This window comes from Castor canadensis, chromosome 4 (genome assembly GCF_047511655.1).
Source record: "Castor canadensis chromosome 4, mCasCan1.hap1v2, whole genome shotgun sequence".
Taxonomy (NCBI): domain Eukaryota; kingdom Metazoa; phylum Chordata; class Mammalia; order Rodentia; family Castoridae; genus Castor; species Castor canadensis.
Genome location: NC_133389.1, coordinates 12,830,898 through 12,846,750, shown reverse-complemented (window position 1 = coordinate 12,846,750; position 15,853 = coordinate 12,830,898).

Sequence of the window (15,853 nt, the reverse complement as noted above, 5' to 3'; positions counted from 1 at the left end):
AGTCATTCTTTTCTTTACTGTCCTTTGAATTCTCTATTGTGAATCATTCCCCTTTTCCTTCATGCACCAGTTCCTTCTAATATAGCATTCACCTTGCCAGGAATTACCTCACCTCTGCCCTCTACTTCACTTCTTTCAATCTGGAGTCCTAAGAATAGGACTCTTTTTCATTATTAGGCTTTGCTTGGCTCCATGGGAAGAGGTTATGTCTACACACCTATGAACACTTAGAGTGCTCCTCTTCTATAACTAAAGCACTCATATTTCTTTTTTTAATTATTATTATAGTCATTTTCATTATTTTTCTCCTTCTTCACACATTCTAGTCATTTCTTCTTTGCAGCACCCCCACCCAACAATGTCAAAGACCTCAGGAAGAACACAATACATATTTATAAATAAACAAATAAATAAATATATTCAGAAGAAGAACTTGAATAAATCACGAGCAAACATGTAAAATGTTCCATCTGTAGTGTTATCACTTTTCTGTCACTTATCTTTTGAAATCTTGGCCACATTTTCCAATCAAATAACACAAATGAGAGGGTGAAAACCAGACTAACAACAGTTAATTAATAATTGCTTGCAGAGAAAATACAACATTTGTAATGTGATAGTAGTGCACTGACTGACAAAGTGCAGTAACAGGCAGAGATTGAAAGAAGCTAGAATTTTTCCTGTCTTTTTTTTTATTTGTTTATTTGTTTTTAGTATACCCACAAAGAACACAATTAATACATGTGATTAGAAAATAAATTATGCAGTAGTTTAGGGTAGAATTACATTTTTAAGAAAAATATATACTTTCAATGATATTAATTATCTAAAAGAGTCCATTCTTAGCACCATTTCATCCTGTTTGGAATATAAATGCTACCTGTATGTATATGTAAATACTTATGCATATATATGTGTGTGTGTGCCTTCTTCATAGTGATTTTTAATTTGAAACTATATGAATATTTAGAGAATTTGTTGCAATTTATTTGTCAGATATTCTGAGTGATAATTAAAATATTTAAGAACTGAATATAGGTAGATGATTTAGGCATTTTTGCCTATTATAACCCTTATAGTCCTCATCCATTTAAGACAGAAGCCTTCATTTCTTCCTTATTGAGCTTGTAATAACTACCTTGAATGATCAGTGAGTCACTGAAAGTATCAAGGAGGAAACTTAAAAATTCTTAGAATCAAATGAAAACAAAAAATGCAGCATAGCTGTTGGGTACATCAAAGGCAGTGCTGGGAGAGATGTTTATAGCTAAAAGTGCCTAAAATAAAAATCAGAGAGATTATAAAAATAATCTACTGATGGTCTTCAAACTCTTCGAAAAACAAGAACAAGCTAAACTCAAAATTAGTAGATGGAAAGACAGAGTAAAGATTAGGGAAGAAATTAATAAAATGAGAACCAAAAAAATTATATAAAGAATCAATGAAACAAAAAAATTGGCTCTTTGAAAAAATAAACACAGTTGTCAAAGTCTTAGAAAGAAAGAGAGGAGACTCAAATCAATAAAATTAAAGATTAAAAGGGGGCTATTATCACAAATGGCAATAAAATTCAGAGAATCATCAGGGAATATTTTGAAAAATTATAATCAAATACATTGGAAAATCTAGAAGAAATGTAAAATTTTAGAGGCATATGACTTACTAAAATTCAAGCAAGAGGATTTGAAAAACTTACACAGATCCATAACAAGTAATTGAGACACGAATAGTCTCTCAACAAAGAGAATCTCCAAAGCAAATGAATTCACTGCCAAGGTTTACCAAACCTTCATCAGTGCACTTCAAATAATTCCATAAAATATAACATCAGTGCACTTCAAATAATTCCATAAAATATAAAAAGAAGGAAAATTACCAAACTCATTGGTAATTGCCAGAATTACCATGACATCTAAACTACATAAGGATAAAACAAAAGAAAAACATAGATAAATTTCTTTGATGAATATAGATGTAAAATGCTTATAAATGAAATGCAACAATACATCAAAAAGATCATACACCATGGACAAGTTGGTTTCATCCCAGTGATACAAGTATCGTTTGACATAAATAAACACAATATAGCACATAAAAAGAATCAAGAACAAAAACCACATGAGCATCTCAATGAATTCAGGAAATTTTAATAATATTGAATTTCCCTTTATGATAAAAGCCCCTAAGAAACTAGAAATAGAAGAGACATATCTAAACATAATAAAAGCTATATACAATAAACCTACAGTCAACATTTTTCTAAATGGGGAGAAACTGAAAGTATTTCCTCTGAAGATAACAATGAGACAAGGATGTCCACTCTCTCCACTCTTATTCAATATAGTGCTGAATTCTTAGCCTGAGCAATAAAACAAGAGAAAGAAACAAATTTTAAGAGGAAAGGTTAAAATCAAAATAACCATATTTGCTGTTATAGTCCTAAACTTAAAACATCCAAATGACTTCACCAGAAAATTCAGATCTAAAGAATACTTTCAGCAAAGTGGCAGTATACAAAATCAATATATGAAAATCACTAGCATTTCTACATACCAATAATGAACATGCTTAGAAAGAAATCAGGAAAACAATCCCACTCACAGTAGTCCTAAAAATAATAAAATACTTATGTGTTATCTAAGTAGAAGCAAGATCTTTAAAATGAAAACTACAAGTACTGAAGAAGGAAACTCAAAAAGATATTAGAAGATAGAACAACCTTCCTTGTTCATGGATTGCTAAAAAGAATGTTGTAAAATTGGCTATATTGCCAAAAGTGATTCAATGCAATCCCTCAGCAAAATCCTAATGACATTCTTCACAGAAATAGGAAAAAAAATTACATGGAATATGAGAAACCCTGAGTAGCCTAAGCAATGGTGGAGGTACCACAATGTCTGATTTTAAATTATATTACAGAGTCATAGTAACAAAAATAGAATTACACTGGCACAAATACAGACACATGGACAATGGAATTGACTGGAAGACTCGGAGATAACTCTACACAGCTACAGCCATCTGCTTCTGGACAATGGTACCAAAACTATACACTGGAGAAGAGAGACTTTTCATCACATTGTGCTTGGAAAGTTGGATGTCTATAAGCAGAAGATGGAAACTAGGTCCCTATATCTTATGCTGTAAAAAATACCTATTTGAAATGCATCAAAGACCTTAATTTAAGAAACTTTGAACCTACTAAAGGAAAATACTTCAAGATATAGACATGACAAGTACTTTCTGGTCAGGACTCCAATAGCTCAGGAAATAGGAGCAAGAATTTAAAAATGGAATTAAATCAGATTAAAAGTCATTTGCACATCAAAAGAAACAATTGTTGAGTAAAGAGACAACCCACAGAATGAGAGAAAATCCATGGCAATTACTTATCTGGCAAGGGATTAATATTAAGAACATATAAAGAGCTCAAGGAAAGAGGGTAGGAGAGTGAATATGGTAGAAATATTATATGCTCATCTACATAAATGGAAAAATGATACCATTTTAAACTATTCCAAGAATGGGGGGAGGGGGGATAAAGGAGAATGATGGAGAGGGTGAATTTAATTATGATATATTATATGAACTTTAGTTAATGTCACAATGTACCCACAATACAACAATCATTTTTAAAAATCAAAAACAAAAAAAAAATCCACTGAATAAATGAACAAATGAACAAGTTTCAAAAAAAAGTACAAATTGACAACAAGCACTTGAAGAAGTGTTGACCATCCTTAGCTGTTAAGGAAATGCTAATAAAAGCAACACTGCCATTCCGTCTCACCCAACCCAGAGTGGCTATCATCAAGGAAAATATCAAAACAATGCTGGTGAGGATGCAGAGAAAAATAACCCTTATACACTGTTGCTGGTAATGTGAATCAGTGTTAGTCACATGGAAATTAGTAAGTTTCCTCAAAAAACTGAAAAAAGCTTACCATTCTTGGGCATGTACCAAAGGATAGTAAGTCAGCATACAATAGAGATAACCTGAACACCCACGCTTACAGCAGCATTGCTCAAATAGTCAAGTTACAGAATCAGACTTCATGTCCATCCACAGATGAATGGATAAAGAAAGTGTGATCTATATACACAAAGGAATATTAGTGAGCCAAAAGTAGAACGAAACTATGTCACTTGCAAGAATGTAGATGATACTAGAGATCATTCTCCAGATTCAGAAAGATAATCTCCTGTTTCTCTCCTATGCAGAATCTGTATCTTAAAAAAGAAGAACACGAGTATTTGGAGGGAGAAGCAATGGAAGTTGGGAGTGGAAAAAGAGAGGCTGGGGGAGAATATAAGCAAAGTACTTTTTATGTACACATTAAAAGGTTATCAATGAAAATCATAAAAAAATTGTAAATAAGATTGAAAAGGTGGTGTTTAAGGGGTAAAAAAGTCATAGAGGTGATAAATATGATTAAAGTACATACATGAATGTATGGTAATATCACAAAGAAACCCCTTACTTTGTTCAATTAATATGTCAATTTTTAAAAATCATCTTATAACCCGGTCCAAATCCCTGTTGTCTTGGTGTTGCACTTCAGATCCTCTTTAAAGTGTGTTTCTCAATCTTACCCTACTTCAATATCTAATCTCACTAATTTCTATCACTCCATTTAGGGATGGCATATTTTATTAATTAATTAGTCAGAAATTCCCTGCATCTGCATCTGTAAATGCCCAATTTGGAATGTGGAAGACTCTTCCTAAAGCTTTGCAAATTTCTGGCTTTTGACTTAACTGTGTAACCCAAGATTGGAATCTATCACTACACAGGAACTTCCAACTAGAGCAATTTCTTTGTGTCCATTTGCATTCTCCTCCATTTCTCAGTGAGGAAACTTTCTCCTGGAGGCTGCATCATTTCCCTGATCATTATGTTTTATGGTATCTCTATTCTCTCTGTGCTGTATTCCCTGACACAAGTCATTCTCTAGAGAACAAGTGATAAATAAGTCGTTTGTAAACTGAAATATTACAAACAAAATGTGTAGTATGTCTACCTCAAGCAATGTATATATCATTTAAAACCTACCATTACACATTCCTTATAATTTTCAGTGGATCTAGATGATTGTATTTGAAAACTTTCATGTCCCATATTGAGCATTTTTTTCTGACAGATTTGAACCATAATTAGGTTTCTACTGTTGAGAAGTTCAGTGCAATTAAATTTCATGCTGTTAGTGGCATGCCACACGCTGGGAAACATTGCTAAGCAGAAGCAGCTGATGGGTCATACTGTTCATACACCTCAAACCCATAAATGACAAGCCTGTAATGGATAGATGTTTATGCTACACACTTCCACACACCCATACAGCCATACAAATCCTGCAGGTCATGGATGTGAAAACTGAGTTTGGACAAACTATTTCAACCTACTTCTACTTGGCAGAATCCAGATTACAATCCAAACATCCTAAACCCTATAGGCTTTTCATTTTTTGTTTGTTTTCTGTTTTGATTTGTTCTGTTTAAGCTATGGCATAGTACATGAAAGAAAAAGTTTAAGATAAGAACACAGGTAAATGGAAAAGAGTAAAATCTAGTCTCAAAGGAACAATGACCTGGCAATCTTGAAATTGCTAGAATGAACTGGACTTCAACTCTTTCTAGTTTCATGAGCTGAAACTGGACAAGTTTTTACTCAATCAGAAAGAAAAATATAATCAAAAGCACAAATGAGGAATATGAGGTGTATCCTGAGTGGTAATTAAAAAAAATAGTGCATAACCCATTTGGAATGAGGCATAGCATACTGTTTAGAAATTTGTCTGAACTCAGCAATGTTCAGTGAACTCCCATTGAAAAGTAAATCCTGTGTCTGTGGGATCTTAAACATACCTGTTTTCATCATTTATTGATCTTCTATCAGTTTCAGATATGAGGCCAAGTATGTGTTATATATATATAACCACATGCACACACTTAAGTTCATATAATGTAGTATTACTACTTTTAAAAGTAGTTTTGAAGGGAAACAATGTTTTCAGGGGAAAACGTAGTTAAAACAATATATTCGATACATCATTTTATGTTATCCTGTGCTATTAATTGTCTTGGCTTTGCAATTTAGGTAGATGACTATAAATCATTGCATAAGTACAGAGATATTTAATTTAATCCTCATCTCATGTCAGGTGTAATTTTAGTCATTGTGTATAACATATCTAAGACACTTAATTTCTTTACCATCAAAAAATGGAAATTCTAATACTGCACAGAGTTTGGAGAATCTTAAATAATCACATATTTATGAGGGCACAACATCCTTTCTCCTTTGGTGATATAGACAATGTAATGTTACAAACAAAAGGCACAGCTGTCCAGAAAGAAAGTAAAATGCAGGCTGGAATAATAGATTATGTAATTATGGCTAGATTTTATGATTTTTATTAGACTTTGAAAGACCTAAAATAAAGAACAGATTTGTATGTGTGAAAATACTCATGTGTGAGGAATAAAGTAAGAGAAGAGAGAAAGATTGTTGTGTGGGGAAAATTTGGACATATTAGAACAATATGGCACAAAATTAAGACCATTATTTACCCAAGAGAGGTCAGAGTAAGGACCTTGACAGATAGTGACATATTCCGTGTAGTACATGACAAACTTGAAAAGTCTGATGGAAGGCTACTTCTGAGTAACCCAGCAGTCACTGAGAACAATTCTCCTATCACCACTCTCTTCAAGAGTAATTCCATCACAGAAGTTGCCCACTATTGGACTAGAATGGTTTGTGCCTGTCCCATCTTGGGCCTCTTCACCCAAATTGCCCCACTCTACATTCAGAGGGTTCTTTTCTCCTCCATTCTGTTGGCTACACCTTTTGCTGGATCTGATGGTGATAAACTTGCACACTCCATTAAAAAAGATGAATTCCAAAGAGTACCCACTGTTCATGAGCATCCATGACACACAAATTCCTTTTTGCAACTCTAACGGTGCATCTTTTTATGCACCTCAATAACACAATAGTTCCATGTGACAGGTTGCTTCCAAAAATTTAAAATTAAGAATTTTCAGGCAGATGTGCTGTATTTTGCACTAGATAAATTTCATTTCTTTAGTCTTTCTCTGAACATTAGAAATGTCATCACCTTTGAAAAGGTCACATTGACTTTAAATTAGTCAAGAATTAAAAAAACAATACTCTAGAGTGTCTTTTAAAACTGTATTTGTCTCCAAAATTTTAAACACTTGTAAAAGCGATTCAATTTGACAGGATAGGTGTTTTTCTCTATTTTGAGACTTGCATAATGAAAAAGTAGATCAGTTGCAAATGCTTGAAATTTCCGGTATATTTGATCTGTATGCTTCTTTAACTTATTTGAATGGGTGTACATTAAGCCCATACTATCATCGAAATACAATTTAAATCTGTCTTCATGCATTTAAGTTAGCAAAAGTATTATTATTTGCAATAGAATTAAAATACACACTTGTTATTATTCATTTGCTAATAGGTTTCCTTCATTTACTGAGTTTAGCTTCAAATCATTGTAATGTTCTCCGTTTAGAGCTTTGTTTTCCATTGTACTGGTTTCTGTTTAAGAAAAATGTACTGTGACCTGAAAATAAATGATGTCATTTTTTATGAACCAGTGTTTTATATACATTATATGTGATTTACTTTTTATATTAAAGAGTTTCTGTGTAAAATTTAAGGATTAGAATTCTTTTTGCCTTTATTTTCTTCCTAGGCATATATTTTTCCATTAGAAAGTTAGCAATTTTGATATAAAATTTGGAGTTACTTTTCTTTTTTATGTTCTATAGGAGTAAAAGTTAAGGGAATCTACAGGCGACTAAACTGACTGTGCTTTTCTCAATACACTCACACACATAAACAATCATATTTTTATACTATTGTCTCTTATTTAAATTAATGATTCCAGTATCTTTCTTATCACATTAGGACTTTTGAATTAAGGAGATGAAAGGTTGATTTAATTTTACTGGTAAGGTTCTTCCTAACTCTGACTGATGGGAAATATTTAAAACACTTTAGTTTGTTGAATCCTGGGTTCCCTGCTACTTGAGGGAGATGTGCTTGCCAAAGTATACATATAGATATAGACAGAAAGGAAGATACGCTCTTGTCCTAGTCCTCTTTGTTCCCATTAAGACTCAACTACATGATGAGGAAATGAGAAAAGCATAAAAATGGTGCTCAACTAACAACTTTTGACTTTATTATTGGGAAAAATGATATGCATTCAATAGGAACCATGCTTCACAAATAATTTGTGCTTATTAGCTAGATGATTAAGCTCACTAACTGCACTGATATTGTGTGAAACTTGCAATACCTGGTTACTGTGTGTCTACATACAGTAACTTATATATAAAGAACCAGTAACGGTACATGGCAAATGATGATGAGTCTTTTGTTGCTTATTTTGAAGAAAGCACTTAATTACTGTAGCTGGTGACGGTTATGTTCAACTTTTCTTTCAGGTCATCTGAGCTATATTAAGATATCAATGATGTCTTTGAGGGCATTTGTTACTAGATAGTTTTTAGTTTATGTTCTTGTTCAAGAAAAGACTTCTATTACCCAGACATGGAAGTCTAGTGGCAGCTATTCATTCATTCCAGGTATGTGTTGTGTTTGAGAACATCAGTCTACTTCATTCCATTGGCTGAAGTACTTTTTATTTCTCGGGTGGATGCATTGTACAAACAGGATCAGTTTTTTTTTTTTTTTTGTACAGAGTTTGAGCTCGGACCTTGCACTTACCAGACAAATGCTTTACTGCTTGAGCCACACTGCCGGCACAAGTATGGAGAGGATCTTAATGAGAATTGAAAATGGATTCAGAATTTGTCTAGGGACATGACATTTCCTGGAATGATGAAGCATGTATTCAGGAGGCATGGGGTAGGGAGAAACCCAGGCTTTGTTTCCATCATAAGAATGAACTAATATGCCACAAATGTAGTAAACCAATATTTGCCTTATGTTAAAATAATGAAAAAAGAAGAATATGCAAAGCTAATGGAAAGTATCAAATGAAAATCTAAAAAGCATAACAATTCCAACATAAATAAGTGACTTATTTGCATTTTATAAGTAACTTTGATCCAGATTGAAGTAAGCCATTGCAATAATGTTCCATTGTTGCAACTTGTTTATAATATTTCTAAAACCATAATGAGTCATTTTCTTGTTATAACTCTGGGCATAAAATTAATAATTCTCTTGGAAATTTTCAAAATAGCAAGTCAATCTAATATGACATTTTTTAAAACGTTTGGTTACATGATTTGTGATACATCTGTTATTAAAAACATTCAATTGTTAAATATTTTTATTTGTCATATGGACTTTAATTCATGTGAATATTTTGCTACATAGAAATGTTTTCTACAAATTAACATAAATATTTTTCTTTACAATGTGTCCATCTGTTCACTTCATTTCTGCAACTATTTACTTCGCAAAAATTTATTAATATACTTTTTATTTCTCTAATATTCCTCACCAAAATGTGTTTTAGGAAAAGAATAATAATTTTTAAGTTTAGAAATTTAAATGTTTTGAAATTTGCTCCTTTCTCCATATCGTAGTAGATATAGAGAGATAGTAGAGTTTAAGATAAAGTCAAGAAGATGTAGCATGCGAGGAAAAAATTTTACAAGTTATGAGAAATGATGCTCTTTCAGTACTTGTAAAATCAAAGTTTGCATCTTGCTTACTTTTAGAGCCTAAAGTTAGTGATAATGTTATAAATAGCAAAGTTGTAAGAAAGAGAATCTGCAATCACTCAATTATATAGATCACAAACTGATGACTCAGTATCTTCCTAGTATTGTTGTTCATTTAAAAAAAAAATGAAACACGAAGAAAATATTGTCCTAAGTCTTCGGTTTTATCTTATCCTTACTTGTTCATGTTTATTTAAATGTAAAAATCTTTTTACACTTATACATGTAATTTCATAAGTATATAATAATAATTAACATGAAAGTTTTTCTTTACTGTTGTTGGGGAGGTTGACCACACTGAAGTCTTTTATGAGTGTCGACTAGCAGATTTATTCCTATGTTTGAAAACACAGAAGGAAAACTCCTTGAGAGAAACCAGTGCCTTACAAGAAAAATGTCTTCCTGATACTGGATTCAAAAGACAGAAGTTTGTTGATCAGAAAATTGAAGCCAAAACACATGTGCTCTTTCATACCAGAGTCAATATTACAATCAAAAATGAATCATTCTTACTTACACATTAGGATGAAGCACAGAAATCCAGTTAAAATGCAAATACTTCCTGTTTTGTAGGACATATTCAAAATCACAAACACCAATATGTTAATACTTTTCAGTTATTCATTTTCTTTCATTTGATTCAGAGGTTGGAAGAAATAAAAAAGGAAAAGAAAAGAATTAAGAATTCTATTTTCCTAGATTTTCAGAATTGCATTTTTCTGTTGCCCATGGGAGATTCATCAACACTGCTTCTATTTCAACCTGTATCACCCTCCAAGTGACATCCACTGACATCTGCTTTCTCTTTCACCTTTTACTTTTTCTTGAAACAGCATTTGTGCATGTGAAAATAAAATTGTGTTTTAAGAACATATGCTCAAGGGTTGGCAGTTTTTTGTCTTTTTTTTTGATAAATACACCAATTTCTCTTTTGTGTAGTATTGTCAGGGAACAAACCAGTATTTCCTGAATATCTGAATCTTTCTCCCAGGACAATCTCATTGTTTATATCAGAAAAGAACTGGAGTCAACATTTCCATGTTCCAGTGCTGATCTCACTGTGTAAAAGCATCCTTACTGCCTGCATATCAAAACCTGAAACTACAGAGGCAGAATAAGGAGTTCCAATTTAAAATATTTATATTGCACACTCCCTCTATATTTTGCTGTACACTGGTTAAACAAGAAAAAGAAACGGTGTTTTAAAAAATGGGCCTGTCAAAAAAGTACTATATATATATATATATATATGTATATATATATATACATATATATATATATATATATATACATATGAAGACAGCATAATGAAGCCCACTAAACACTGTTTGAAAGAGACAGGAAGGAAAATGGGAATATAATGATATAATGGAGGGGGTGAACTTGTTCAAGGTACACTGTCACAAGTATGAATCTATCACAATAAAATCCCCTCATCAAAAATTAAAACTGAATAGTAAAAAAACCCCAAAACTTCCACCGTAGGACATTGGCATATCTGGTTGCAGTATGTATGTAATTTGTATTAAAAAATAAATTTAGAAATTAAAAAAATAAAGATTTAAACACTTGTAGCCAGTAAGTGTATACAATCAATTTATAAAAGAAATGAATTGAAATGTCAGATAAAAATTTGTATAGCCAGGTGCTAGTAGCTCACACCTTTAACCCTAGCTACTCAGGAGACAGAGATCAAGAGGATGACAGTTTGAAACCAGTCCAGACAAATAGTTTGCGAGACCCTATCTCAAAACATCCTGTCACAAAAAATTGGGCTGGTGGAATGGCTCAAGGTGAAGGCCCTAAATTTAAGTCCCAGTATTGCAAAAAAAAAAGAAATTGTTATGTGACTTTATGGATGAAATACACAAAGAGTAAGCCTTCTTTTCATAACAGATTAACAAAAATGTCTTATCTTTAAGCTTTTTTTTTTTTGGCAGCTAACTGTTTCCTTCACTTAGGAATTCACATAGTTCTTTGAAGGTCAGTGATGAGGGAGGTTTGGATTTCTCAGTGGGAAGAACTTTAATAGCCAGATGGAATGAAACTATTTAATCATACCATGTTCATTTTCTTTCATTTTTATACATTGTCCTTTAAAAGAGTAATTTCCTTGTAATATAATTTCATTACAGTTATTAATATTTGCATTGTAGCATCATTGACACAGTAGCAGAGAATTATTTAGTCATTGTCCTTTGGGAAAGCTCAGGAGAGTGTTCTTAGTTGATAAGACACTGTAAAAGAAGGGAGTTTTAGTAGAAAAGGAGTGGTCAGGCTGCCAGGGAAAGAATTGCAGGTAGAAAGATGTTTCCAATAGGCATAACTGTAAAAATATCAGAATACAAAGCCATTAGCTTAACACCATTGGGCAGGAAGGGCCAGACCAAGACAACATGATGTTTGTATACACTCTTAGCACTTTCTGTTGAAATACAGTATCAGGGCAAACCAGTGTTTGCCTTGTTGATGAATACATGCCAGACACTTCTGGCTCTTTTAAACTCTCTCCTGTTCCCATTTGATCTGGTTTAGGGGTCAGAAGGTAAGTAGAATTATTTATTCACTTTTCAATAAATATTTATGAAAAGCCTACTAATTAGCTGTCCCTGCACTCAATTCAGAGGGACAATGGTGATGAGGACAGGAAAGTTTTCTTATCTGAAGAGCCTTTGGGATATTATAAAGTGTATGTATTTTCCCCTGACATTTGACAGAATTCTAATTAAAGCCCTTGGTTCCTCTTTGGAATTTTAGGTTCAGGGATACCCAAACAACAGCATTGACTGGATGCAGTACTAGGAAGGATTTACTTTCAGCTCTTTTACTTTGTTCTCATAGATTCTACAGATCAGTTATGCCATTTATGTTTTTCTGTTTTATTTACTGGATTCAAGGCCAGTCTACATTGTGAAAACAAGCATCAAGACCCAATACATTGCTAAAATGTAGTCTTTTACTTTGTGCACGCTCTTTCACCTACATACAAACAAACATGTATATAAACGTAGAAAACAAAATAAATGAGGACAACTTTAAGAGAAAAGTATATTTTTAACCTTTCTCCTTGAAAAGAAAATGAAAATTTAAAATACAATTTATTTATAACATCCCATAATGTTTGCTTTTCATATCACTTTCCTAAAAACCACTTAACATAATGTGTACTTTGATCATATGTTAAGATCTATTGTAAATAACTATTTCATATAAACAGAAATTATATGTAGTATACAGTTTCAAAAAGCTTTCATAGATAAGTTAGATATAGGTAGAAATTTTATTTAGTCAAAATGCAATTTTTCTTGATCTAAAAATCACCAGTGAAAACATTTTTGGTGAAAAATAAATACTTCTGTTTTGGACAAATATCTTCATTACAGAATGACACACCCACAATGATTGACTTATTTCTAAGGCAATTATCTCTTTCTTTGTTGTTGTCTTAAGAGAAAGATGGGGCTAGGATGTGCCAAAAAAGGAACCCTCATACTGGTGGGAATGCAAGCTAGTGCAACCACTCTGGAAAATAGTATGGAGGCTTCTTAAAAATTAAACATAAATCTGCCATATGATCCAGCAATGCCACTCCTAGTTACTCCAGAGGCACCTATACACCCATGTTTATTGCAGCACTATTCACAATAGCCAAGTTATGGAAACAGCCAAGATGCCCCACTACTGACAAATGGATTAAGAAAATGTAGCATTTATACACAATGGAATTTTACTCAGCCATGAAGAAGAATGAATTCTTATCATTGTAAGTAAATGGATGGAAATGGAAAACATCATTCAGGCTCAGAAGACTAAAAATCGTATGTTCTCCCTCATATGCGGTCTTTAGATCTAGGGCAAATACAGCAGTGTTGTTGGACTTGGGTCACACACTAAGGGGAGAGCACACAGGAGAGGTATGGGAATAGGTAGGAAACCCAAAACTTGCAAGTGTTTGATGTCTCCACTGTAGAGGAGCTAGTACAATAACCAGCTAGTAGAAGATGAATTAACTAGACAACATGCTAAAATTTAGGTAGAAGGACACAAAACTCCCATTTGTTAGTTTCTTATTATTTTATTTTCATTAATATTTGAAATTATTAGTATTTAAAATTCATTAATAATAGCAAGACAGGATTTAAAATGTTTATCTGTTTATAAATGAATTTCCTACCCCTCACCTCAGGAAGTTCTGATGGATTTGAATTTTACACTGTTTTCCACATTCCAACAACATAGATGATTAAACGGAACATTTGACAAAGATTGCACAGAATACAAGTGCAAAAGTATACATGTTCAAATTTACCTACTTTCTCAAAAATGCTCTCAGTCTATATTACATTGACAGCAGCAAGACAAGATTTTAAAAAAACATAATTACCTACATACTTTGTTCATCTTTTTCAAACCATTTTATGATTTGTCTCATATGACTCTTGCCAATTCTTTCCCACTTCCCCTTAATATTAAATTATGTTACCTATTTATATTTACTATCTACCTTCGTATGCTTTCCTTCTTCATGTTATGCTGTCTTCTTAATTAAGTATGATAATTAATACTTGTTGTAAACTTGACTGGATTGAGAGACAACTAAACAATTGGTAAAACACATTTCTGGGTGTTTCTGTAGAAGTGCATCCAGAAGTGAATTAGAAGTGAGTCAGTCAAGTGAGGAGAAGATCTGCCTTGAATGTGGCTGGCACCAACAATAGTCTGGGGTTGGATAGAACAAAAAGAGGAAAGTGGGGGTTGTTCTTTTGTTTGTCTTCCTGACTCTTCTTGAGTGGATGTGTTTTTAACAGATGCCATTGTTTATAGACATCAGACTCCAGTTTTTTCAGCCTTTAAAGATGAACTTGCACCAGCAACTCTCCAGCAGGTTTCTAGTCCTTCAGCCTTCAACCAAGCAGCCTTCAACCACTACTATTTTCCCCAACTCTCCATCCTGCTGATGGCTGTTATGGGAATATCTAGCAACTGATCCTGTAAGCCAACCTAATAAATACCCTCATAATTATATATGTTTTCTGTTGATTCTAATAAATCTAATAAATCCCCTCTTATAATTATATATACAATACATTTGTTGCATCCATCTGGAGAAACTTGTGACTAACACAGTAAGTTTTAAGCATGTTATAGGCTCACATAAAATCTATCCCTCCCAGAAGCTACTCTAGTGCTAACAACATAGGGTATCTTAAAGTTTACAAAAGAGACACACATTCACTCATGTACTGATTTTAATTCCTCCCCTTCTGAGAGTTCTGAAAAATGCAGTAGTGGACTGGAAGCATACTTTAGGTGCCTAACGTTTGCCTATTTGACAACTGATTAACTCTGCTAAGTGTGTTAATGGAAATAAGATATATTTGTAGAGGTGCTTTCTAAACTACATCAACTCTATTTTTTTCAATGAGGTTGAGACCAAAATTCTACAGGGTGCAAATAAATGTGTAATTTACTCAGATAATAAGGGAAAATTGTCTAAATGATTAACCTGCTGTAGTTCAATAGAATTATTGTTCCACGAGCCAGTTTCACACTAAATATTATTAGTCCTGAAAAATCTATTGAAAATCAATGGATCCATAAAAGGAACATATTTTTTTTCTGCATTACTCCTCTAGAAAATACCTCTACAGTTTACTTGTAATGATTAAATGTTTATATGGAATTTCTAAGCTGTTTGCTGGTTTCTATTTATCTTTCCTCTACTTAATATATGTACTAGGGGAAATATTTGTGATGGAGTTTTACACTTAGGCTATTAATTCTTATGTGCTGTTTTGTGATGCTGCTTTCTGTTTTGCTTTTCTTTGTTAAAAAAGATTTTTCTTTTTTTGTTTAAAATAATTGGGATAAATTTAGACTGTTAAATACTATGGGTTGGATTGATATGTAACAAAAATGTTTAAATTAATGTGAGATCCTAATTGATACTCTTTATATATTTTAATGAGCCCTCTATTTTCACATGCAACTGAGATAGTTTTCACATTGTGACCCTCCATGATATAAAATAACAATGATAATTGAAATAAGACAGCAACGAAAGGTTTCTAGATTTTTAAAAAAGCCAAAATACTTAAGAAAGAGAGGTTGGAAAAATGAA